Raw genomic sequence first — 26,296 nt, forward strand, 5'->3', positions numbered from 1 at the left:
GCTGATAAATGACTCTCCAGAGCTCTTTGATCTCTTGCCCTTTTGATGCAGCGCTGGTGTTCTCTCTGCTGGACTTCCCTGTGCCCCCTTAGTGTAAATAACCACCGTCTGAGTGACAGGACATGCCTGTGTCTCCCGAGAACCGAGGGCACGATCGTGGAGAAGAGACATTATTTAGACTGCAGTTCTTAAACGAACCATTCAATGGATATTCATTGACTCCTCCCTGCACACTTGATTGGATGTTACACTTGGCTCTTGGGGTCAAGGGTAAACAAGGCTGCCTTGGCCCTCCTAGGACTTCATTCTACTCTAAGAGATAGATGTAAAATGACACATATAAAGTAGGAAAATACTGTCCTGCAGGTGCGATACCCACAATGACAATGACGATAAATATTATCATGTGTACAGAAAGATCTTACGCCTTTTTGTTATTATTGCATTTAGTTGTCATTTTAACGTGGGCACTGTGTTCCATTGTACAGATGAGAAAATGAGGCACTGATGAAATCTATCAAACAAATTAAAGAATGGGGGCACTTTCAGTGAATGCCAGAATACTCATTGATATATAATTGTACCAAAGGGAGCAATTCACAAAAGGGTAAGAGAAAATCTGGAGAATGATTTATTAGACAGAAAAAAGAGCCAAACTAAAGGCTAACCGCTTGCAATTAGTTTGGGATCTGAAGACCAGTTTGAGGTCAAACCGGATGAAGCCCAGTGAGCAAGAATAAGAATCTACAAGAACAGGTCTCACAATTACATAGTGAGAGATTTTTGTAAAGCTTCTTAGGCTAAAGTAAGAGCTTTAATTTTATTCTGAGAAAAGTGGGAAATTATAAATCAGTTTAAAACAGGGGGTGATGTGATTAAACTTTTAAAAAGATTGCTCTGGCTGCTGGGTGGAAAACAGAGCCCAAGAAAACTGAATTGGAAGCAAGAAAACCAGTTAGTTTTTAGGTAGCGCTGGCGAGAGGTGACGGTGCGAACAGATGGCGGGGACAGAAAAGTGAGTGGAAGTAATCAGATTCAGGACAGATTCGAAGCTAGCCTCAAACGTGCTTGTTGACAGACAGAATACAGCGTCACAAAGAAAGGAAGCAAGGATGATGTTGAGCTGTGGGCATGAAAAAGTGGGGAGCAGTGACCCCTTTTACTGGGAAGAACCAGTAACACTATTTTTTATATTTTTTAAAAAGTTTTTATTTTATTTTATTTTTAGAGAGAGTGGAAGGGAGGGAGAAGAATGCGAGAGAAACATCAATGTGTGGTTGCCTCTTGTGCGCCCTCTACTGGGGACCTGGTCTTCAACCCAGGCATGTGTCCTGGCTGGGAATCAAACCTGCAACCCGTTGGTTCACAGGCCAATGCTCAGTCCACTGAGCCACAGCAGTCAGGGCTCACTATTTTTTTTTATGTGGGGAGAGACAGTGCAGAGAATGACTGGAATTGAGAATTCCTTTTGTGATGTTCATATATTAAGTGTCAAATGGACAGAAAAACAAACACCACAAATTGTTTTCTTTCTAGACCGGAGTCAATAAGACCATGACTATATTTGATTTGCTCACTGCTGGTGATATTACTCATTTTTATTAATTCATTCATTGACTCAGTCATGAAAAAAAAAGTACAAATTATTTGAGGCCCTGAATAGTGGCTTTAATTATTTTTAGCTCTCTCCTCTCGACTAAGCTTCATTGCACAAACCATTTGTAGACATATTCATTAGAGTCATTTACTAATAATGCACCAAACTGGATTGCTCTGTCCTAACTTAGACACTCTATCCTGGTTTTTAAATGGCCATGTTGAAATGTATTCAAGCCCTGTGATCCCCGCTCCCTGCAAAAAGCAAATGGTAAGAAATTCTCCCCAAGTTTGTGTTCCAGCAAATGGGTCCTGCATGGAACCACCTTCCACAAATGACAGAAGGTGGTTGTGGGTGCCCCTCCCCATCGCTCATCTGCGACGTGGCCAGACACGGACCCTTCAAATCTCCATCCACTGCCTCATAAGTGACCAGTGTAACTGTTTGGTCCCATGACCCATCAGAACAGACTGCTTACTACCCAACTCTGGTAAGATTTTCTCCTCCCCCGGGTCCCTGGAATTTGGCCCCCTTACCCTAAGCCAGCACACAGCCCAGAACCGACTCGGGGCCCCTTCCAAGAACAGACTGGCATCCGGGTAGAACATTCTCCGAGCTACCACCCAGTCACCCCACCCTCGCATCTCACTTCCCCACACTCAGTTCCTTCTGGCCTGCTCAGTCCCTGCCGTCCAAGGGAAGCCCTTTCGCCTCGCCCTTCAGACACCCACAGAGCTCACGTTCGGAGCGTCCTGTCTGATGCCCCGGCCCCCTCCTCCTCAATGCGGTGATGCCGCTGAACAACCTCTCTCCTTACTGAGTCCGGACGTGTTCACTGGACACCAAATGCCCTGACTTCAGTCTGAAACGCTTACCGTCTCTGATTCATTGCCTCAGTTACAATGTCTACACACTGACACAATCCTACTAGAATGTACTTCCACTCTATTCTCTAGAATGTACTTCCAGTTACCTCTCCACTCTCCACAGATTGGAAAATATCGCCGCCACACCAAGGGCCAGAGAACAGGGGACCAGCCACTCTGAAGGAAGAGTCTCACCACGGAGCCCCTTGCTCAGCACAGCCAGGTGACTTTCCCCAAGACCTTCTACGTGGCTGCATGCAAAAAGCTAAGAAAAAATGACAACAACAACAATTTCTCCTGTCTAGAAAGAAGGCCAGGAAAGAAAAACCAAGTAGGAGAAGCTACTCTTGACTGGTGTTTGAGAAACAGGTAGAGAGAGGTGGACTCAGGATATAAGTTGAAGCATCTTTGAAATGGATGACCCCTGAACCTATACCGAAGAAAAGGTAAAAATGGGTGAAAAAATAGGATTTCAGAGCCTGGGAGTCCAGTTGAAGAAGGAAAATTAAGAAAATGATTTTGAGGATTTCTTGCAAGGAGCTAAACCAAGACGGCAATATAGGAGGCTCCTAAGGACACACTGAATTTACGCACGATGCAATCGCTGTTGGTGTGACTCATCATCAGCCTTATCAGTTTAACCAACTGCAGGAAATAGAAGTCACAAAGCCAGGTCACAAAAAGAAAAAGTTTCTCTGATTCTTGCATTTCACGTAGGCATATTTTACATAGACACAAAGAGAACCATGACTATTAGAAACCTGTGAGGTCATTCCATTTCAGATTTCTTTCTCATTTTATTATAGGTATTTTATTATAATTTTAAAAAAACCAGAAAGGGGAATAAAAATTACAGAAATAGAAATTACTTTGTCAGAAGTCTAAAAATATGTCTAAGGATGAAGTCTAAAAATTTCATCTAAGTAGGGATGAAATTGGTTGAAAGGACTAAAACTTTACCACAGGATGATTCAAATTGGTTTCTTTCTGAAATCACCAGTTTGTTCATCAGACATTCATCCAGCACATATGCTCCGAGCCCCCCAAATACTCCAGGAACTACTGAAGGAATAGAACCAAAGATCTCGCCTTCGTGACCCCTAAGCTGCAACTGGAGAATTAGGCACGCACACCACACATGCACGTGCGCAGGTGCACTCACAGACAAGTGAACAAACTATGAAATCTAACGGTGTCGGGAAGCCTTCAGAATTATATAAAGCAGGGGAGACAGCGGAGAATGGCAGGAGAGTGGAAAATGGGCAGCTGCGGTTTTAAGTAGTTAAATAGAATGGCTAGATGAAAGTCTCCCCTGAGGTGACATTTGTTTAAAGACCTGAAGGAAGTTATCAATGCGCCACCCTGAGTTTGTGGGAAAAGCAGGCCGGGCAGGTGTGTGCCTGAGAGAGCAGAGTGGGTCTGAGAGAGCAGAGTGGGATGGGGACGGGGAAATAGAGGCTTTGCTCAGTCAGTAAATAGGAGCGGAATAAATTAGAGCCCTGTGGGCCAATGTAAGGCCTCTGGCCTTGACCTTGAATCTGATAGAAGAGATCTGAGCATGTTGAGGAGTCTGGATCATTGCAGCTGCCAATTGGGACTCAAGGGCAAAATCAAGGAGACCGGTTACAAATTGTAAGTTGCAATGATTCTCAAACCATCATCTGTAAGAGCTGAGGGATGGAAAAATAAAGTGAAACCTTCTCATTGCTATAGATACGGAGATCAGCAAAAACCTAAGAAAGCCTTCGGTAAGTATTAAGTGGCTGGAAGGAAAATGTCCCTGGAAGAAAGCTCCAGGCCTCCCCATCCACCACGGTTCTAATTCTTTCGCTACATCAAACTACATGCATGTTCTCCTTAACCACATGCACAACACATGTATTTCTTTCTCTCTGTTGCACGTATCCTTTTGTTGAAGGGAGTGTAAGTGTTAAGTTTCAGTTATTATCTTTTCATCTTTTTAGGCTTTGCGTGTTGAGCATAATCCATACTTCATATCATACATTAAAACAATTAGTGTATGGTACTAAATTATAGACCTGAACTTCATTTCCAATTGATGTACAATAGATGCAAAATTTCTGTTTGAGTTAATGGGACTCATCTATAAGCTCTGTGAAGAGATCATTTTCAAGAGCTTTCAGAAGGTTTGCAAGAATATGTGTATAGCTCCATTTCCTATGTGTCTATCAACATAATTGCTTAATTGGTTCATAAGAGTATTTAAAATGGACCAGACTACAAAACTCTTTAATATTTCAATGTAAAACTAAGTATCTTCAGATAGAGTATGCGTAAGACTCATTGCTAAATGCCTTGCTTTTCCATAAATGACTAACTTCTCGTGATTTTTTAAATCTAGTCTTCACCCAATACCTGCAGTCCTCAAACATTCATACTGCTCCGCGTCAACACTCCCTCTCACGCCAGCCCATTGGGGACGGTCATCTACAGACGAGACTCCCGACTAGACACCGTGGGAGACTTAGAAAATGAGAGGACACCTGCCCCGACAAAAACGCAGTCATTTTAATGCAAATCTGAGTACAGTCACTGTTACATTCAAGGTACAGGCTTTGAGATTTTTCTAGAACAGATACTCACTGAACTGGGCCTGAAGGAAGAATAAGAGTGTGATAATCACAGACCAAATGCACTGATCACACCCCACCCTAGACATAACCTATCCTTTTGATGCACTCTTTGAAGTAGTTGTGTTTCTTTTTTTTTAATTGATTTTAGAGAGAGAGAGTGAAAGGGAGAGAGAGAGAGAGAGAGAGATCAATTTGTTCTACTGAACTGATGCATTCGTGGGTTGATTCTTGTATGTGCCCTGACTGGAGACTGAACCCGCAACCTTGGCGTTGTTTTTCTTTTTGAAACAGTCACAAGAACCTTTAGATTCTGATCAAACCATTATTTGTATTTAATACATGCTTTTGTAGATCTCATTATATACCAGGTATTATTACAGAAGTTGTCCATGCATCCCTTCATTAAATACTTGTAACAATGGGCTCTCTCCACTGTTCCAAGTGCATCTTTAGGACAGCAGGCAGCTCTGCAGTGAGGTGCCCTGACGTTACGTCTGCCACCCTTTGGCAGAAGCAGAGACATGCATCCTTTCAAAGACACACGTCTCAGGCCCTCGAGAAAGACACTGCTGGGTCACCACGCTGTCAAGATGCTTGTTTAGCTTTTAGAGGGATTTGCATACATTTCAGAGAGAGAGAGAGAAAAAGCACTTACAGGATAAGTTTTCTAAAGTAAAAGCTTTAAGGACGTGGAGGAAGGGAAAGTCTCTGCCCTTGTTTTCAACGGGGAGAAGGAAGCCCCTTGTCCTTAGTTTGTGTTGGCCCGTAAGAGCGCCTGTGGTGCGCACTGGCCGCCCCGGGATCTGGGATCTGGCAGCCCCGGGGCCAACACTCAGCTGTCAGGAGGAGCTCGGGCGATCGGAGGAGGAAGGCGAGTGAGTGGGAGCCAAATTATGCATTTAGATGTTTAAGCTGCAACAATGTGGCAACTTGAATGACTGAAAACAAAACTAACTGCCTTTCCTCTGCACTCTGTGCTTGAAAACATGTCACTGTGATGGCAATAATAATCGTGCTCAGGTTCTAATGATGAGCAAACGAGTGAAATGCGACCTCAAGACCAGAAGCCCGTGGCTGGAAGGTCCCACTCCTGGTAACTGTCTGGAGAACTGACTTCAGAGCATACGACACCTTCAGGGCCCTGTGGACTTGGCACAGTGTTTTAAGGTCGGCATGCCTACATGACCAGGAGAAAGTAAAGAACCGGTATCTCCCTGATGCAAACACCTTTCCTCATCCAAAGTGCATGCCATGCTCCCACAAACGCCTTGACACGTGGACGGACGCCCAGATCTTTCACCGCGACCACTGCCATTCTTTCACTGCCCACAGATTGTTTCTGCGTTTCTGTGTCTCCCGTGACTGCGCGTGCAGGCGTGGACAGCAAGGGGGCCGTCTCAGGGGCCCTGACAAGGGTCGCGGCAGGTGGTCTGGGCTGCAGGCTTCTGACAGCAGCGTGTGAATAACCTTCACGGCGCCCCGACTCAGGACGCCCCACTCTCTGAAGAGAAGCTGGGGGATTCACGAGACTGATAACGCAGAACCAGGAAAACTTACATGGGGATGAAATGGGCCGACAAAGGATGGCCACAGGGTTTGTTTTTGACATGGCTTGTTCTTGAAGGTTCTACGTTGTCTACCAGGAACCCTTTTCCCCTTTTCGCTTAAGCTGTCTATAACTCGTAACCGTTTCGTGGATTACAGTTTTAGAAAGAAAGAGGAAACATCCACTTTTCTCCCATCTGGCCCCCGCCCCGCCCCAGAATCCAGAACCTGTTACGGAGCATTCTTATTTTCACTGAAGTAGATAATTTGTGAAAGTTCAGTGAGGCCCTGTCCTTCTTGCAACGGGACATGACTGGAAGCACTGGTTATGGTACCTGCATGCACCTGGAACCGCATACTTGAGACCACTGCATGTGATCCCATACGACCAGACCCCTTGCAAGGACTAAGGTTCCTTAGGCCGTATGGATCCAATGCTCACAAAGCCCTCTGGGCAAACCTGGGCTGGCACCTGGTTTACAGGGTTCCTACCTTTGGAGGTGAAGAAGGAGGGTCATTTCTGGCAGCCCCAGGAAGGTTGGGGTATCCTGGGGACCTCGAGAAGAGAGGAATTCAGCTGAATCTGTAAGAAATACAGAAAAAGTCCGAGGGTGAGTTCTTGGGGTGGTGTCGCAGGCTCAAGAGGTTCTTAAAAGTCTAATCTCAGATTCCGTATGAGAAGTTCCAGCGAAGTAAACTTTAAAAGGCCTATGTGGTCCATTACACGCTTGCCATCTTATGTGAATAGCCAGACGAGAGCCAGTGAGACCACATTATTGTTAAGAGCAAGTATCTGTAAAAAGGCGGGAATGGCCAGAGAGAGAGATGTTACGATTCAGAGGGAAACTAGAGGATACCCCAGTGGATTATCCGATCGTAATCTCGTTTATTGTCTTTGAGGTAGTTTTCATCTCCAGGCAACCTCTATGTTCCTTTCTACTTTTCTGCCTACCTGCGACCTGGTCTGGATCCCACCTGGGAGGCATTCTGTCAGTAACCCACCTTTCCAGTTTTACCCCCACTCTCCGGACACGGCGTGTCCGAGAGCTCAGACCGCCCTTGTTCTGAAACTCCCTGCAGGCTGCAGCTGATGACAAATAACTTCATAAAGTCACCACAGCAGCTCAAGTGTGGGCAACCTTTACGCCCGTCGCTGGGTGGAACGCCCGGAAGGTTCACCGGGGCACCGCCCCCATCATCAGACGCAGCCTCACCGCACGTCGGGAAATCCATCAGATGACTGACCGCGGCGGCCCTGGCACCAGCAGCTGCGGAGGCCCGCAGCCCGCAATCTGGCCCTTCCCCACTGGACCCAGTGTCTCAGCCCAGTTTCTCGGTCCCTCTGGACTCAGAAACTAGATTCCAACGATTCATCTTGGTTGTCCTTTTATTTTTACCGAAACTCCCCTGTTTTTGTAATAGATGTAATCCGATTAGTGCTACGGGGAGTTAAGATTTGAATATATGTCATGTTCTAAGTGCTTTGCAGGTATTGTATCTTTTTAATCCTTGTAAGCACCTCAGGCAGCAGAGACTATCATCTTCCCTATTTTAGATATAGTTTTAGATACAGGTTTTAAACTGTAATTCAGAACAAAGGGGAAAATAGAACATTCAAGTTCATAAACCAAGTATCTTCTGTACGTTAAGGTTGAGGCGTCTGGAATGAAAGGGAAACCACGGTTTTGCTTTGCTGGGCAAGTCCTGTGGGGGGGTGGTGATACACGCCCCGTGGTTCCCACCAGCAGGACTCTGCAGTCTCCCCTCTGATGGTCCCCCATTCTAACACCAGTGATGAAAATCGTCCCCCACAACCTGGGAGGGGACGGAACAACCTCAGAGGGTCACAGGGCCCGTTTCCTGAGTCTCAGGACCCTCTTCTAGGGTCTGCCGGAAAGGTTTCAAATGTTTACCTCATTAACTGCAGGCCATAGCGAGCCCAGGCCTTAATTTACTAACACAGTGGACGCATTAGTTCTCTCCCAGGTGTTGAAGCCAAAACATGACGTCCAAAATCCTGGGTAAGGTACATCCGTGGCAAGAAATGCAGCCAGTTGAGCGTGTGGCCGGTGTGGCTTGGTCTGCTGTCCTCACGGGGCCCTTTACTCTGCAGTTCAGACTCCTGCTGCAGTGAGTTTGCGAGGCCCCCAGGCTGACCCCCCCCCACACACAGAGGCTGTGCCCCTCATGCTAGGCTATGTGGTAGGGGGACTGTCACTGATGGCACGAGGGCAGTCAAAGTAGTGATGGCAGACTCTATGGAAAATAGGCTTTAGCAGTTTTCCATAGAGCAATTTCTCCAGATGGAGTTACAGCGAGGCTTTTGTGCATTGTGGGAGCTGGTTCCCTGGAACGAGGAAGCCCCCAGAGGCAGGGAGGCGCAGGGGCGTGTGTGTTGCATCTTCTTGGCCTCCACGTCCTCATCCCCTGCCCCAGAGCTGCATTTCTTCCCCTCCACCGAGCCCTTATTTCAGAGAGGAGATTGGGGGTGGTGAAAGGGGGCATTTAACTGGTAATCTAACGCCGCCCCTCACTCTCACATTTAGTTGGACATTCCTGGCTGTGACAGATGAAGAGTTCCTTTAAAGTTTATTTGGAGGTTCCTGGTTGAATATCCTTGACTTTTCATTTCCCTAGACACACACTTTAGCCCCTTCCTAAGAAGCCAGGTAACTCTACAGATGTATAAACATAAAACATTTTTAACGTAAAAACTAAGTAGGCGGTCACTTGCTCTCACAATACGTTGACCTCAACTTGTACATACGGGGTCTGTCCAGGAGGCATCGAGGCATGTAGCATGAAAAACAGAGACGTTCACTGAAGAAGATACAAGATACAAGAACTATTGGGCACAGGACAATGACACCTCAGTCCCCATCAAAGTAGGCACCTTGGGACCTCACACAGTTCCCCCAGTCACCATCAGTTACCCAGTCATATTTTCCTGAATCTCCATGGATGGTCTGAAATCTCTTCTGTTAAAGGCGATTTTAGTTTTGCAAAAGGCAGCAGTCACAGAGCACCAAATCTGGGCTGTAGGGGGGCTGAGTCACCTGGGAGATTTGATGTTTCACCAAAAAACTCTACACAAGATGTGATGCACGAGCAGGTGCATTGTCATAATGAATCTGCCCATCACCAGTTGCCCAAAGCTGTGGCCTTCTGAATCACCCGAATAGTGTCCATGGAGGAATGTCCAAGCTTAACGCAAAATCTGAGGCAGACTCGTTGTTCCACTCGCTCAGACATTTTGAGTGCGATGACCACACAGTACACATGCTCACTCAACGGTGTCTACCGTCCCCACTGACTAGTACAGTGAAGTTGTCATCGTTCACACATGCGCATTTCAGTCCACTCTCCTTGGCTGCCAGGTGACATCCATGGTGTGCAAACCATTCTGTTTTGTTAACAGTGGCTGAACTTTTTCTGGACAGACCTTGTATACCATGCTATTAATACATAATTATATATAACATGCATGTATAGTTGTATGTAATATACATAAATATAGGACTATGTTATACACACATACACACATAGATAGATAGAATAGTTACTGAGATAGCATGATGTGGCCAACTGATCTGAATAGTGATTCTCAAACTTTTAGGATTTAAATTAGAAAAGAGTTCTATAAAATTATTTTCATTAAATATATAAATATAAGGCAGATTTTTCTCTTATAGAAAATTGAAAATAATTAATGTAAGTGAAGGTGTATAGGGACTACATTATTGAAACTTTGGAAAGAATTTGTTAAATATATTTTAATTTTTATTCTAATTACTCTTCCTCTCATAGCCCTTCCCAATTTTTGAGTTGAAACCTTAAACTTTGTTGAGTTTTTGAAGCATTCGGCTTTTTCAGTAGTTAAAATGAACATTGGAACTAAGGTGGAGGCAGAACTGGTCTTGGAATTATGTTTTGTCTGCTCTTTTTTTCGAGGGGGGCAAATATTTCACATAACTTCCTAAAGTGGTGTGAGGCTATTGCAGACACAACCTTGCTTTAACACTAACTTTCCCATTCTAGAGTTTATGGTTTGTTTGCCTTGTGTGGCAGAAGATCAATCAGAACAGATATAGGGGGCAACATACAACAATAATTATGCACAAGTTTACTTAAAGAAGCAAATATGTTTACTTAACCTTCCAGACCTTTCCTAAATACTTATCTCCCAACTACTGTGAACTTCCATTCTGCCTATAAATTCTATCACACAACTGCATCAGAAATAAAAACTTTCAGAAACTCTTCTATAAAGGGCTTGTATTCCCTTAGAAACGTGGGGAGGGGTAGAGAAAATCCTATTTAATCAATATTATCTTAGCAGAGGCATACGTTGGTTTCATCATTGTTGCAAACGTCTCTCGTAGGTAATTACTAGGAGGGAAGATAATGACATGTTTTCTCATGGGGTCAAGTTTATTTTCAAGTGCAGAAATTCGGTGGAATTATAATAACGCTGCTGCCATTTAAAAGATGATGTGAATGTTTCGTTACATTTCACCTTTGAAGCAGCGATCGGAAATGAACAGATTCACATAAGAAGTTAGTGGAAGCTCCGAGGTGCCAGTCCAGGCCCACGACCTGTTCCCACCATCCAGATTATTGACCAGGAGGCACCAGGTAAAACTGAGTCTCTGCCCGGGTGACGGCAGCACCTCAGCCTCGACGAGAGAATGAGGAGGAGGCTTTCAGCTCACACACCTTTTCCATTGCATCGCGGGCTCTCTGCTGCTCTGACCCACAATTCCTTTTCCTAAGAGCAAAACAAAGGCCATTGTACTCGCAGTGCTGGTCGCCTCGAATTCCAACAGCACTCGCAGTGTTTGCTCGGTTTCCTATTAGCACGAAGCCACTGGCCTCCATACTGTCCACAGAGAAAATGATAGAAAGGCAGGCAACATATTCACAGAGAGGCTTATTTAGGGAAAATTATATAATAACAGCTAATTAAATTAAAATGGAGAAAGAAAAGTTCTCCTCCATGCTCTTGTCCTGATGTGCAAACAAAATTACAGAGCTGAAAGGCATAGTGACTATGCTAGAAATGACTTTTCATATGAACATTTTATTGCCTCACTTCCTTTATTTTCTCTTGAGAAAAAACAGATAATGTATCTCTCAGAGTAATATATTTACATTTTCTCTTTTCAGATCTGAAAGATATTTAAGAGAAAGCTTGCTAATTATAATGTCTTATGTTTATAACCTACATAACTATATATATATATATATGAATCTACTCTCTAGCATAGTATTTTCCAGAATTTGGACTTTTAACTTATTTAAACTCATTGCATTTGTCCAAAACTAGTTTGCCCCAATTATTAAGTTACAATTTTGAGTCACTAATGTTAGTGAGTCACCTATTTTGTTTACTGGTTAAAAAGAACATTGATCCACTGGTTCTAATGGTATAATAAAATAGCATAATCATAATAATAAAATAACATAAGAAGTTATTGATCCACTGGTTTTAATAGTACAATAAAATAGCATCTGTTTAAACGTGAAGTTCTCTCAAACAGTCCTCTTAAAATGTTTTGTTTTAGCCTGTTTGTTAGTTATCCACATCTAACAATTATATATACAATAGTAGGATAATATTGAAATGATACTCTGGGGCATGAATATGTAACCCAGCAAGATTTTTTTGTGTTTAAATAAAAGGTAATCAAACCACATTGATTAGATTTATTGTGAAAATAGTTTTCTATTGCTAGGAAAAATTAATCTTTGCATTGTTCCATCATTAATGTTTCCCCAAACAAAAAATGATTGCCTCAAATAACATACATTTTGGGCACCAGTGTATATACTGTATAAATCATATGTTTTTTTACAACTCTTGTCTTCTGTGTCATCTTAGGATGCCCCATGCTTTTTTATAAATAAGTATGTAAAATATGTAAAATTTTTCTCTGAATGTGTGATTAGTTCCTTTCCAGCCAAAGGAGATTTCCCCCGTGATCAAATTCAATCATCTGTCTGTTTTGGAATTCTGCCTGAAATATGCTGATTTTTATTTATGGAAAATGTGCCGTAAGATCCGCAAGTGCCATTTCGTAACACTAACATCAGCATATTTTTCTCCCATTTAAAACCCAGCTTACAGTTAGAAGTAGCAAAACAAATGGAAGAAATATCATTATGGATTTGTAAACGCTGTGAATTCAATAGCATGGCTAAGAAAATAAACGGCAATGTTTTATTTTAATATCATTCAAAGAAACCGATACATATACGGAATAGATAACTCTAGAAATTTTTCAATGAGCACACGAGGGTTTGGGTGAAAAACACTGGAAACGGAGAGATGCTCCTAGACCTTTTATTTTGTTAGTACGGCGTGGCGGTTGCTGCTTGGTCATCTCCCAGCTCCGAGCATCCTTCCCGGCTGCGGCGTGGAAACGGACCGGGACACGATTTTCCGTGAACACCAGGCACTGCGGTGCCGCCACTGCTGTGCGCCCCGGCCACCCTCCCGGCCTGGGCTGCAGCTGCCCTGGCACCAGGCCCCCCTGTGCCCCCCACAGCTTCCTCACAGCCCAGCTCCTGCTCTGCACGGAGGCCAGCGGCATCCCTCAGCTGGCAGCTTTCTCCTGACACCCCTTAGAATATTCTGGAACAAAGTGCCCAGTAGCTTTTGCCAGCTCCCTGGAGGGCAGATGTCCAGCAAGTTTACCTCAGCGACTTCTCTGCCCACGTGAGCCACAGCTTTGCCCTGTGGACAAGACCTTGACCTAAGGCCCCTGTGTGTGTATTGGGCAGTGGGTGCTCCTTCTTGGGTGCTCTGTTGGCTCTAGGGGTAATTCATGCTCTTGTATTTGTTACTGCCATAGTCAGGGGACCTACCAGACTCTGGGGCAAGTACATGCGCGTGTACAGCTAGACGTGACTCCACCGGCTAGCCTGGCGGGTTGACTCAGAGGCAGGCTGTGGTCGCCGGGACTGAATCCCTAGAGCGGTTGTGGCCCAATGGGGAGAAGAAAATGAAAAGGCTTAGGGAGGCAGGAGAGAGGAGCTGAACTTACGGCCCACTCTTCAGCTGTGGATGAGAGAGCTCCAATGGAACAAGTCAACACAATCCTAAATCTATTGTCTCTCAGTAGTTGGGGGGGAGAGAGAGAGAGAAACAATGCATATGGCCATATCTATCTATCTATCTACACATATGTGTGTGTATATATATGACATTAACCCCTTATCAGATATGATTTGCAAGGATGTTCTCCCGTTTTGTGGGCTGCCTTTTACATTTGCTGATAGTGTCCTTTGATGCACACGAGCTTTTAATGTTACGGAGTCGCCTGACCCCCTTTTCCCTTCGCTGCCTGTCCTTCTGGTGTCACATCACAGAAACCGTTCCCGAATTCAAAATCACGGACACTTTCTCCTCTTTTCTTCTAAGGGTGGCGTGTTCACGTTTAGCTTTTCAGTCTAGTTTGAGTTCATTTCTTAACATGGTACAAGGTGACGTCTTTGCCTATTTTTAATTGGGCCATCTTTTTATTGCAGAACGTCCACTGCACTTAGCTTTACGCATCGGCTTATGTGCATCTCCTCCTCTCACCTGGGGCCTCCTTGGGGCCTGACGTGGTGCGCGGCATAAAGCAGGTGCCGACAAATTATTCACCGGACCGACTTCTCCTGAGATTTCCGACTGGTGCTACTCCTGGCGTTATCTAAGGAAGTTCATGGCAGGTTTTACATTCCATCTATGCTGTTCACTTAATAGCATCCAGAGTATGAAATCACGAGTGGTGGCTGTATTACTGCATTTCTTTGATGTTTTTTAATCTCATTGGTGGGTGAATTTCTCTGGCTGGTCCACTCCAACCTAAATTATGTCAGCTCCTCCTCCTCTCCTCAGAAGCCTTTAATGGTCCATTCCCTTTCCTTTTCCGTTATCCTAACCCCGGGACAGTGGGCAAGGGAGCCAGCCCCACGTGTACAGGGGTGACGGGTCCCCCGACCACCTGGACAGCCTCGTCTCCAATGGACAGCCAGACAGTCCTGCACCCACACAGAGCCAACGCTGACTGCACTTTTAAATTTGGGTATTTATGAGAAATTGCCCAACTTTTAAGTATCCGTGACTCCTGAGAAACAAAACAAAACATGATCTCTAAACAAAGCACTTTTGGAAGACAGCAGCTTGCAAATTTGACTTTATTGGTATTAACATTTCTGGAGATCGAAATTCTCTATTATTTTTCTTTTTATATATTACAAACCTATATAAAATATGTACATGTAAATGAATGTTATGTTTTGTCATCTGGCATGCCTAAGTATCTTTGATTTTTTAACATATGTATTCTGGGCATGATATAGTAACTTAATTTTTATGAGGAGGTGTATATGTTATGTAAGATTACTAAGACTCAATCACCCATCATAATTTAAAAAAAGAACTTATCTAAGAAAATAGCAGTAAATGAAAAAAAAAGTTTGAAGCTGGGAGGCATTTTTAAACAATGAAAACTGAGGCCCTGGCTGGTGTGGCTCAGTGGATTGAGTGCCGGCCTGTGAACCAAAGGGTCACCAGTTCAATTCCCAGTCAGGGCACTCGCCTGGGTTGCAGGCCAGGTCCCCAGTAGGGGGCGCTTGAGAGACAACCACACATTGATGTTTCTCTCCAACCCTTCCCCTCTCTCTAGAAAAAAGTAAATAAAATGGCAAAAAACCCACACATTTAAACAATGAAAATTGAGATACTCTGAATGAACAAACTTAGGAAAAAGTAACCATTTTCATTAAAGGAAGTATATACACGTATGTTGGAGACAGAGGATGAAAATTGCCCTTGGCCTATGTTTGAATATGGCTCAGCATTTTACTTCATGTACCTGCTTTCAGTGGGAAGTCAGAAGTGGGCTCTGGACTATGCAAAAATGATGCCAACACCTTCAGTTAAATGGGAAAAAAATCACTTAATTGAGGAAAAATACCATTACTCGAAGTGGTCATTTTTCATTCTGTAGAAAAAAAAACATTGAGACAATTAGCTGAAATTCCCAAGTAAACAAAACACTTCCTCATTGTGACAGCACAGTCAGGGAAAGTGAAATATCAGCACAGCCAATTAGCCTCTCCCGGGGACCGGGCCTTTCTCACTCCCGCACCTGTAAGATAAGTGACTTCCACTGAGTCACTTCAGTTCCCGGATATCCAGCTACCTCTTTCTGGAAATGAAATATCTTCCCTTACAAAGAATGATGGTAAGTCTGAAGCAAAACAGAACGACTTGACGTGGGCACAGAATCTCCCGCACAGAGGAAACTCCTTGTCCCTTTTTCCAGACCAGGGTCTCCCAGCCAAACACGTGACGTGATTAAATCACATTCCCACGGGGTCTAGATATTACTCTCTAAGCCAACGACAGCATCGCAGTGTTTACAGAATCTCAAAAGGCCATTCATAATGAAATCAACAACCTCGTCTGGTGCTGGGGTTTAGAATAAATGAAATACATTTTATATGATCCCTCTAATTCACGGAGTGCATCAAATACCTCGTTGGGGTCAACATTAAAAAAAAGTCCTTAAAGCCCATAAGCGCACACATATTTTTTTTAGGTTCTATATTGAGAATTGCGTAAATGACCTTGACGACAGGAAACATTCAGTAACAGTTCGAAGATAAGGAGGGAGTATGTAGAATGAGTCAGGGACACACTAAGACGTAGGAGACAGGACAAAAAAACCATCGTGCTTACGGCATCACTTGGCAAGGAACAGTGTCCACAGCTGACAGGGCGCTGCGCTGCTCTGTGTAAAGCGCCCCGAGAGAGGTACACGCAGGCTGTGTGGAGGGGACTGCGGGGCAGCGATGGCCCACACGGGTCCTGGGTAAGTGAGAAGAGGGCCCCTCCGCCTCCTTGCAGACACGTCCCTGAGCTTCGGAGCCGTTCCTGGTGACTTGAGTGCCCCCTGGATTTCATCCCGTGTGTCCCCTTGTCAGGTCCCTGTCCATACAAAGTAGACCAGGGCTTTGTCGCCCAAGGTCAAGGGCTATAACCCCGTTTTGTTTGGCTGATGGCATCAAAGGTTGTTGCCTCTGCGCTAACTAGCAAAGTAGCAGATGGAAGTTTCTGGGGGCCCCGAGCACGTGTCTCCGGCCATCCCGGTGTGGGTCCTGGCACTGGCCAGCCTCGGGCTGTGTTCGGTGTCCTGCTTGGAGCGGGGTGACGGTTCCCCATCAGCCTAGGTCCCAGGACCGTGTGAGGCCGGAAAACCACGCCCCTCCCCTGATGCTGGCAAGCCACGCCTCCTTGCCCCGAGGCTCCGCGCCAAGCCCACGGATTGCACGATGGTTAACGTTCTGGGCACAGCTCATTCCCTCGACGCATGGCTTTCACTTTATTTTTACCTCCCTAAATCTCTCCTCAAAATACTCAGAATTCCCAGTAGAGTAAAGGGGCACCGGCTAGCTCACAGCGCCCCCTGTGTGTTGATCTCCTCCCCAGCTCCCCGGGGACTTGGGGGTGGCACCAGGGCAGCGCAGCCCGGACCGCCAGCTCCGTAAATGTCGGGATTCAATTCACTTATCCCCCCAAAGATCCGTCTGTCTCCCTTTTGTCTCAGACTCTGATTTTGTCTTGGGAGATCTAAATGAGTGTGTGTGTGTGTGTGTGTGTGTGTGTGTGTGTATTATACTTAAACTGAAGGGTTAAAGGTTTCTCCTTACCTATGCATTATTTTGAAAAACTTTCCAATGGCTTCACCTAAAACAGGTCAAGTTCATGGGGAAAACAATCATAACACAGCCTTTCATACACCTTCAGGAGCTGATTCTGACCCTATGGGGAAGGGCTCTTCCTTGATCCCGCCCTGAAGACCTGTCCTGTGACTAATCGGGTCACTTAAATCTTCAGGTCGCAGTTCCCCACTACGAGTGGATCCCTGCCGTCTGCCCGGCCGGGCAGTAGCAGACCGGCCCACAGTGCCCGAAGGAGCCCACGCACCAGACAGAAAACTCACGACAGGAGTCAGGGTCCCCACCGGCTTAAAGACGGCCACTCCACAAAATGTTGGAAAACATTTTGTCTGTCTCTTAAGATGGCTCTGTTCGGAGGAGACTTCAGGGGGCAGGACTGCGAGAGGTATTTTTACAAATATTTAGGCAGGTGCGACCTTAAAAGAAACATAAGCTAAGGAACTGCACGCATTAGTTGCTGACTTGGGAAATTCATGGCTCTTTCAGAAAACGCTGCTTTTCATACATCAGTGCTCTCTTATGGAAAATAAAACTCCCTTCCCAAACACAAGAATAAGCAATGCTTGGGAAACAAGAAGAAACATTAATCACCACCATCCTGTCCTCTAACCGCGTAATCTGTTTCTCTGACATATGCTTCCTAAAGTTCAGGTAAACTGTTTCTGGACTCATTCATCCACCCGGAAGCCGAAAGGGATATGAATATTTTACTGTCTTTCTGGATACAATAAGGAACCGGCAGCTACTCTATTACTTAAATTTGGCAAGTTTTGTTTTATTTTCCCTGCCATTAAAATGTTGACACAATCAGAATTCGCACCTGGGAACGACTGAATGACTCCACAGGAGGGCAAATACCGCTTTCCAGGGAGTATAAGTAACAGACATTTTATTTTTTAATCTCCAGCAACAGGAAATGAGCTGCTATTTTAATTCCAGTGAAACGTTAGCAAGAAAATCCTCAGTACGTTAAGAAAAACCTTTTGTTCATGTTATCGTCTCCCCTTGGTATGCAGCTAAGAGAACGTGAGGACCGGTTTCTACCTTCATGCTTTAGAACATAAACAAGGCCTATTTCCGTTTGTTTGATAACCTGTTAACTGACCTTTAATAGAGTTACTTGGTACCCTTGAAGTTGTATCCGAGTGATGTTCTTTTGGTTGCAGACCTGTGTGTGCTAGTAAACTGGAGGCATTTTCAAGGAGACAGTCCCAGAGGCTCCAGGACCAGCTGGGATGCGAGCCCAGCGGGCAACTGGAGGTGGAGCTGGGTGGTGTCAGTGGGAGACACACGGCGCCTGAGTTCCAGCCCTGGTTCCACCACCAAGCCCCCATCGCCCCCTCTGGTGTTCCCGCTGCGCTTCTTTGCAGCGTTGGCTGCCATCCTACTGCTCTTAGATATGCACCCCACTTTTCCAGACTCCCTTTGGGATGGCTTTCAGGGCTGGAGGTTTTGGAACAGTCGCAAGAGCAGAGATTCTTTCCTTGGCGGTATCCACTCCCTAATGAGCCCATGACAGACACTCTTCAGTTCTGGGACGATGTTGAAGCTCACCTGTAGCAGTTCTTGGTTCTTCTTTTGAATTCCCATCTCTCTGCTTGCATCACGCATCTGTTCGGGTGCAACATCTGCTTTCTCCAGGAGAGCCCCGAGTGTGTGCAGCACAGCAGCCAGAACTCCCCGGTCAGGTAATCCCACCCTCCTTGCTATGTCCAGTTCCTGCTATCATGCTTGCTCTGTCTCTTCTGGCCGTGATGTCTGCCTTTTCTTTCTAGCCGGACATGATGACGCGGTGGAAGACACCGCTGCACACACACACACCTGTAGTAATGGGGGAGCAGGTGGGAGGGGGCGGTGTTCCACGGCCCCGTGAACAGCCCCTTAGAGACCCTGGGGCCTCTGGACTGTGGCCCTCATGCGCGCTTCTCCATGCCCCCCGCCCCACCCCACTACGTGGGTTTGGATGGCGGCAGGGCCACACTGGGGGGTTTCCTTCCCTAGGTGAGTCAGCTCTTCGGATCAGGAACCCCTGTGGACCAGGCTCTGGTTCTCGAGCTCCTCCCAAGGGCAGCCCTCGGGAAGGACAGGAGGCTACGGCATGTTTCACAAACAGGGGTCTTCTCTGATCTGATCTGATGTGAGGACCTGCTCCACCTCCCAGAGGTGAAATGCTCACAAGCGTGGGGGGACCACCGCTGAGTCTCCCGGGAGATTTTAACTCTCAGTCTTGCTCACTTCGAGCCCCCTCAGTTCAGCTGCAGGCCAGCTCTTGGTACCCCCCGGGGGTTCCCACCGCAGTCTGGCTTCTGGGTCTCTCTTCTGGGAAATGGGGAGTCTCTGTATTCCCCCCAACTTGGGAGCCAGCAGCCTGCCCTATGAGCTCACTTCTCGCAAGGATCTAAAAAGACTTGTCGAGTTTTCAGTTTGTTTACAGATCATACTTGTGAGGACAGAGTAGTGATGTCTCCGTTCCTTACATTCAGCACAGGAGACTGGAAGCTGAAATACAGTTCCAGCACTCGTCGGGACAGGAGTTCCGGAACTCCTGGAGTACCGAACAAGGAAGCATTTTCTTTTGTGGGGGCAGCGCTATGGCTCCTACAAGTTCCAGCACGTGCGATGAGTCCCGAGCAAACGCCGAGTGCTGAAACACTGTTTTCTCCTCCAAGTGCAAGGAGCACAGGGGTCGGTGAGTTCTGAGGCTGACGCGTACCGAGGTGTGACCGCACTGTCTAGTGGTCTCAGTCACCATCCTCCCCAGTAAAATAAAGGGAGCGAAGCACTCGGCCACTGGGTTTTCCACATCTGACTGAGCTCCGTGAAGATGGGAAGCTGTTCATTACAACAGTCACAGTGTAGGACTGCTAATTTTTCCAGTTTTTTCTCCTATTCAAGATTTACGCAACATGTACTTAACAGCTGCTCCAAAGTACCAGATTCACTTTCAATACAAATCATTTCTTCATTTCCTTCGCTATTATGTAGATATTCTCCATTTACAGGAAGCCTAAATTTGGCTTGCCTCTTAACCCAGGGAAGTTCACAAACCTTCTATTGACTCGATTGCTTATATTTATTCAACTGGCTTTGCAGCTGTGTGGAGCTAGACTTATAATAACAACAGCTTACACCGGTTTGGGCACTTCAGACATGCAAGACGCTTGCTAAGGGCTGGGCAGTGACAGAGACGATGAGACCACCCAACGCGTTCTGTGAACTATTTTTTTTACCATAAACTTCGACTCAACCACAACTTTCAGATACTTTAAATGTGATATTTACAACAAACCTTACATCAACTAGAGCCTTGTTGGAATGTGGTCTATACATTAATTTTTTAAAAATTTAAGTTAAAGGCACAGAGATTATAATGGAGTGATCGTTCACTCACCAACATGCATTAGTAGATTGAAATATGCTTTTAAAGTAAAACTATCCTTTATAAAAAATATGTTTAATTACATAGTCTGAAATACTCTGTGTACAAGGGCTATTTGGAAAAAGTCCAGCCATTAATGGAACAAGAATGGTTTGTGCGACATTAATGTAACCTGGCAGCCAAGGAGAGCGGACTGGAATGCACATGCGTGAACAATGACAACTTCACCGTACTAGTCAGTGGGGGGCGGTAGACACCATTGAGTGAGCGTGCATATTGTGTGGCCGTCCCATTCAAAAATGACTGAGCCTGGAGAGCAACAAATCTGCATCTAATTTCTTCATTAGGCTTGAACATTCTTCCATGGAAACTATTCAGATGACTCAGAAGGCTGCAGCTATGGGGCAACTGGTGGTTGGCAGCTTCATCACAACAACGCACCCACTCACGCGTCACATCTCATGCAGAGCTTTTGCTGAAACATCAAATCACCCAGGTGACTCAGCCCCTCTACAGCCTAGATCTGGCGCCCTGTGACTCCTGGCTTTTCCCAAAACTAAAATCACCTTCGAAAGGGAAGACATTTCTAAGACTGTTGATGAGATTCAGGAAAATATGACGGGGCAGCTGGTGGCGAATGGGAGAACTGTGTGATATCCCAAGTTGCCTACTTTGAAGGTGACTGAAGTGTCATTGTCCTATGTACAATGTTTCTTGTATCTTATATCTTCTTGATATAATCTCTGTTTATAGAAAAATGTCTGTTTTTCATAGTTCATGGCTGGATACCTTCTGGACAGACCTGGTATTCCCATAGTCCTTAATATAGTACAACCATCATTGACTCATAGTTTCTCAACATACTCCCTTACTGCTTATCGCACAGTGGTTTTTTTATCCTCTCTGGAGTACTTTTTTTTCATTGCTTTTAGAGAGAGAGCAAGGGAAAGAGACAGACGTCAATGCTAGAGAGAAGCATTGATTGGTTGCCTCCCATATGCCCCGGACTAGGGATTGTATGTGCTCAGCCAGAGAATGAACGCTCAACCTAGGTACATGCCCCGACTGGGAATCGAACCAGCAACTCTTCGGTTATGAAATGATGCTCCAGCCAACTAAGCCTCACTGGCCTGGGCTCATATATTGTTTTATGTGTCTGTGCTCCCTGATCAGAGAAGACCATAAAAAATATATGACTGCATGCTTCTAATGATGTTTCAACCATTCTAAGCTAATAAAACATGTTTGTGTGCCTGCCATTTTTGGGTGGAAACCATGGCCGTGAATTCATTGAGCCATTATTAATACATTTTGTTAAACCTCACAATTTATGGTTTAATGCTATGTCTTACCCACTAGCAATTTTTACACTGAATACATAAAGGTAAAGCCATTTATTTTCAATGAGATAGACTGACTTTACAGGTTAATGTGCTTTCATTCTGAAGATAAACTCTATCATTTTAGTCAATTAACTTTTTGTCCTTTGTTCAAAGTCTAGAAATGATAAGAAGTTACTCTGCTACTTCATCCAATCTGAGGATGTCTCTGAAGTTGTAATTACTGTAGTGAGAATGTTAGATCTATTGCACTTTACCTGTCTTGAAGAGGCAGTGGGGTATCTAGAATTTTCCATAATGGGTTTTATCTGGTGGTCAAGACCCTTTTAAAGTAACAGAAGGAAGGCTTCAGTGTGCATCTGATACAAATAACTGCACTGGGAGGGAAAGGAGGTCAATGCTCTTTCACAAACGCTGCAAGACTGTGTATTCACTGTAAATGCAAAAGCTAAAGACGGGGCCTGAGCCTGCAGCTGCAAGAAGAACTCGACACAGACCCTCATCTGGGTGTTCCCCATTTCACGCGCATTTTAACTGATTCTTAACTGGCTTACTGACATGAAATTGATTGCAAATCACATGGACTTAGTAACTATTTGAAATTACTGCTGTGTGTCTGGAAGACCAGATTTGAAAGCTTGCATTGGGGCCCAGATGCCTGTACTTGGCATTTACGGATAAAAATCCGTGGCTCAGACCCCCTAAACTTTTCTCCTCTGGTCTCCCCAAAGGGAATGACGCTGCCATTTGGTTCAATGGAAACGCCACACCCATCCCTCTGTAGTTACTTAAATACCACTCTTCCTTCAAAACTTATCTCAAGTTTACCCCGTCTTTTGCAATGTTTTCCTGGTGACCTCAGAACACACTGAATTCCAGTATTAGTTCTCATCTTGATCAATAATTTGTCATTTATTTTAGACATCTTTAGATTCACTTTTCAAAGCATGTTAATATTGCTACTATAAAGAGTTTAGAGCAACAGGATTGGCAAAGAGGAAAAAAAAAAGAAACTCAAACTAAATAAAACCAGCTGGAACAAATGAACCTAAATACTTTTCAAATGAATGCTCTATGCACTGGAGGGGAGGGGAGGGGAGGGGAGAGAGGAAAAGGCAGGGAGGGGAGGGAGGAAGGAAAAGGAAAATACTCGGATAATGTAGGAACACATATATACTATCTGATTACATCCTCTGAGTCTAGCGCACGGTGGGCCATGGACATTAGGAAACAGAGTGCAGAGAATTCCTGACATCTTTTTCATGCCTAGGTTTATGGTCGTGGTAAGTGGAGAGTCGATTCCGAAGCCAATCTCAGTGGAATATCGGGTTCATCATATGGTTCATATGTTCATCAGGTGGTAGCTGGGATTCTCCAGGACGAGGAGTCCAAATCAGACATCTATAGAGTAAACATGGCCCCTGAAATGCAGGTGCACAATGTTTCTCTCATGTCCAGGCCTTGGCCTAATAATTCTTCATCTTATGGGTAGCTCTCCAATGCCTTTAAACAGGTCTGTTTTAACATTGACTCCAGTTTTCGGGCCAGTCCTTTGAGAGACTTGGCCGTTCACGGAAGGACACTGCCTGTGTGTACGGTCCGCACCCTCACGCTGTCGGTTCCACTCCTCTGGGCAATCCTGGCCAGCACACGCACAGTGAGTGTTCTCCAGTAGTGTGACAACACGGCATCGGACAACGCAGAACAGCCGCGTGCATCGGAGTTCCTGTTTTATGTAGAAGCCAAACTGGAATGATCTCCAGTGTCGGAGTGCCTCCTAACCCAGGTCTTGCACTTTGGCCTTTTCTGTCCAGATTCACTCCTTTGAGAGATCATGCAAACTTAGGGCTGAGTACATACTTTGACAACTATCAAATTTATGTCTTTTGACTCCTGAATTCAAGACATTATACCCAAGTGCCTATCAATGTTACAACTTAGATAACTATTAAGCACTTCGAACATATTTTCTCTTTCTATACCTTTGCAATCATGGTGTGCAGCTATGGGCTTGGGGCAATTTTGTATGCTGCAGTATTGTGCCAGCAGCTAGAATGGTGACTGAAGTATTTACTGCAAGGTTGTGTTTACATAAGGTTTTAAAAGAAAATGAAGAAAACAGTAAAGAGGTAGAACCCAAAAGAGGTGGGAAAAGCGAGGTCAAAGCGAGGTCACTATCACTGGGAGGGGCGTGTGGGAGCTTCCAGGGGTCAAGCACTCTTCTTCTCTGTAGCAGGATGATGGGTATATGGAATTCTCACTTTTGGTCATGTATTTGGCTGCATATTATAATTTGTACAATTTTTATAAGTTTATGACACACCAACATTAATTTTTAAAATCCCATACTAAATGCTCTGACATATATAGATAAAACTTTAACATGAAGATATATATATATATATATATATAAATGAATAAATATCAGCTTCAAATTAGAAAAAACGGGTGTTCAGTTATGGTTAATCCAGGGGACCAATCCCCTGTAAAGCCTGGTCATGTATATGTGGAGTTTACAGTAGACCGGAAGCCTTGGAATGAAGACGTATTCTGACCCTCATGCTCCCTGCCTACCTCACCAAACACACAGCAAAACCTAAGTAAATTAACGTTTAAAAAATACAAGAAAGTGGAGGAAAGAGCAATGCCTCCGTTTGTGCGTTTACATCAGGAAGAACGAGGCAGCTGTTTAAAGGTGCCGACGACTGGAGTGCTGGCAGGTGCTCCTGGCAGACGCGCAGGGAACACCTACGCGGATTTTCCGTGAGGACAGCTGCGGGTCTGGGAAGGGTGATCAGCAAGCACACGTTCAGCCTTGCCCTGTGGATTTGCTGCTGTGGCAAATGATGCCGAATTTGACGAGAAGAGTTTGGCAGTGTGATGACAAAATCTTAAATTGTTTGATGTCAAGAGAGAATGAGAGTACAATTGGCTGTAATTGCTTTAGAAAATAATGATGGGGAAATTTACTACAAAGAACCTTACGGAATGCAGCACTACCTGCAGAAGGATATGGGGATAAGTGAGGCTTTCCCTAAAGAAGGGAGGGATTATATCTGGCCTTTATGCTGGTAGCAATAATTCAGTAGGAAGATGAACATTAAGGATAAAGGAGGAGAAGCAGGACTTGCTTTTGGGATGCCCGTGACAAGAAAAGAGGGGATGAGATTTGTGCAAACGTGGGACGACACAGAGTCACCCTGTCCACGACCAGGAAGATCGGGTTGCACGCCTAACGCTGCAGACACAGCGCTGCGTTTGTGGGAGACCGGGCCGGAAGCCTCCTCTGATTCCTGCTCTTTTCTCACGGAACACCGGTGGCACCTTTATCACTGGTGGGGCAGAGAGGGGAGCAGGTACGAAAAGTTCAATGAGAGAAAAGTTTGCATAAGAGTTCATGCATTGGGTAAATATTGGTTGTCTAAAAAATCCATTTAGGTTTTTTATGCAAAATAAAAGATACATTTTTCATTTTCACCAGTAAGTTTATTGATCTGGATATTTTGAGTATGTTGCTATCTCCCGCTATTGGCTCCTAGTGGGTAGAGGCCAGGGTGCTGCTAAACACCTTCCAGTGTATAAGAGCCCCAGAGTAGAGAATTGCATTTGGCCAAAATGTCAATAGTACCAAGAAACTTTGCAAACCACTTTGGACACGTTCGATCCATCACAGCACTTTTTCCATACACTGCACAAATCTTTATTTTTTGCGTTTCAGTTGCGTTTTTACCTTCCTTGAAATAATAGTGCATGATACACCAAAAAATGTTGCATGTCTTCCTCCACCTTCAATATTAAAATGGCTTCACAAAAACTCACCAGGTTTGATTGTTTCTTAAATGCATGCTAATATGACAGCTGTCACAATACAATCTAACAAGATTGTTTCAAATGAAGTTAAAGACAGCTAAGCACTACCAGAAAAAACTACACGGACTTTTTGGCCCAACCAGCATCATGGAATTGATGGTATCTATTTGATGTTGGTGATTATAAACAAAGAAAGGATAGTCATCACAGTTGCATGTTTTTCTCCAACTACGTTTAGGTTAACTGTCCTGGAAAAGTTGTGGAGGAGGCAGAAGTTCGGGTTTAGCCAGACAGGTGTTTTGTCAGCCCAGGGTAACAGAGAGGGCAAGGAGTGGGTGTATATGCAAAGAACTGGCTTAAAAGACTTCCAACCTCCCATTTAGGACATTTTTAATTTCAGGACAAACAAAATCTTTCTTTCAAAACGACTC

This window comes from Phyllostomus hastatus, unplaced genomic scaffold (assembly GCF_019186645.2).
Source record: "Phyllostomus hastatus isolate PE091 unplaced genomic scaffold, TTU_PhHast_1.1 phas_scaffold_216, whole genome shotgun sequence".
Lineage (NCBI taxonomy): Eukaryota > Metazoa > Chordata > Mammalia > Chiroptera > Phyllostomidae > Phyllostomus > Phyllostomus hastatus.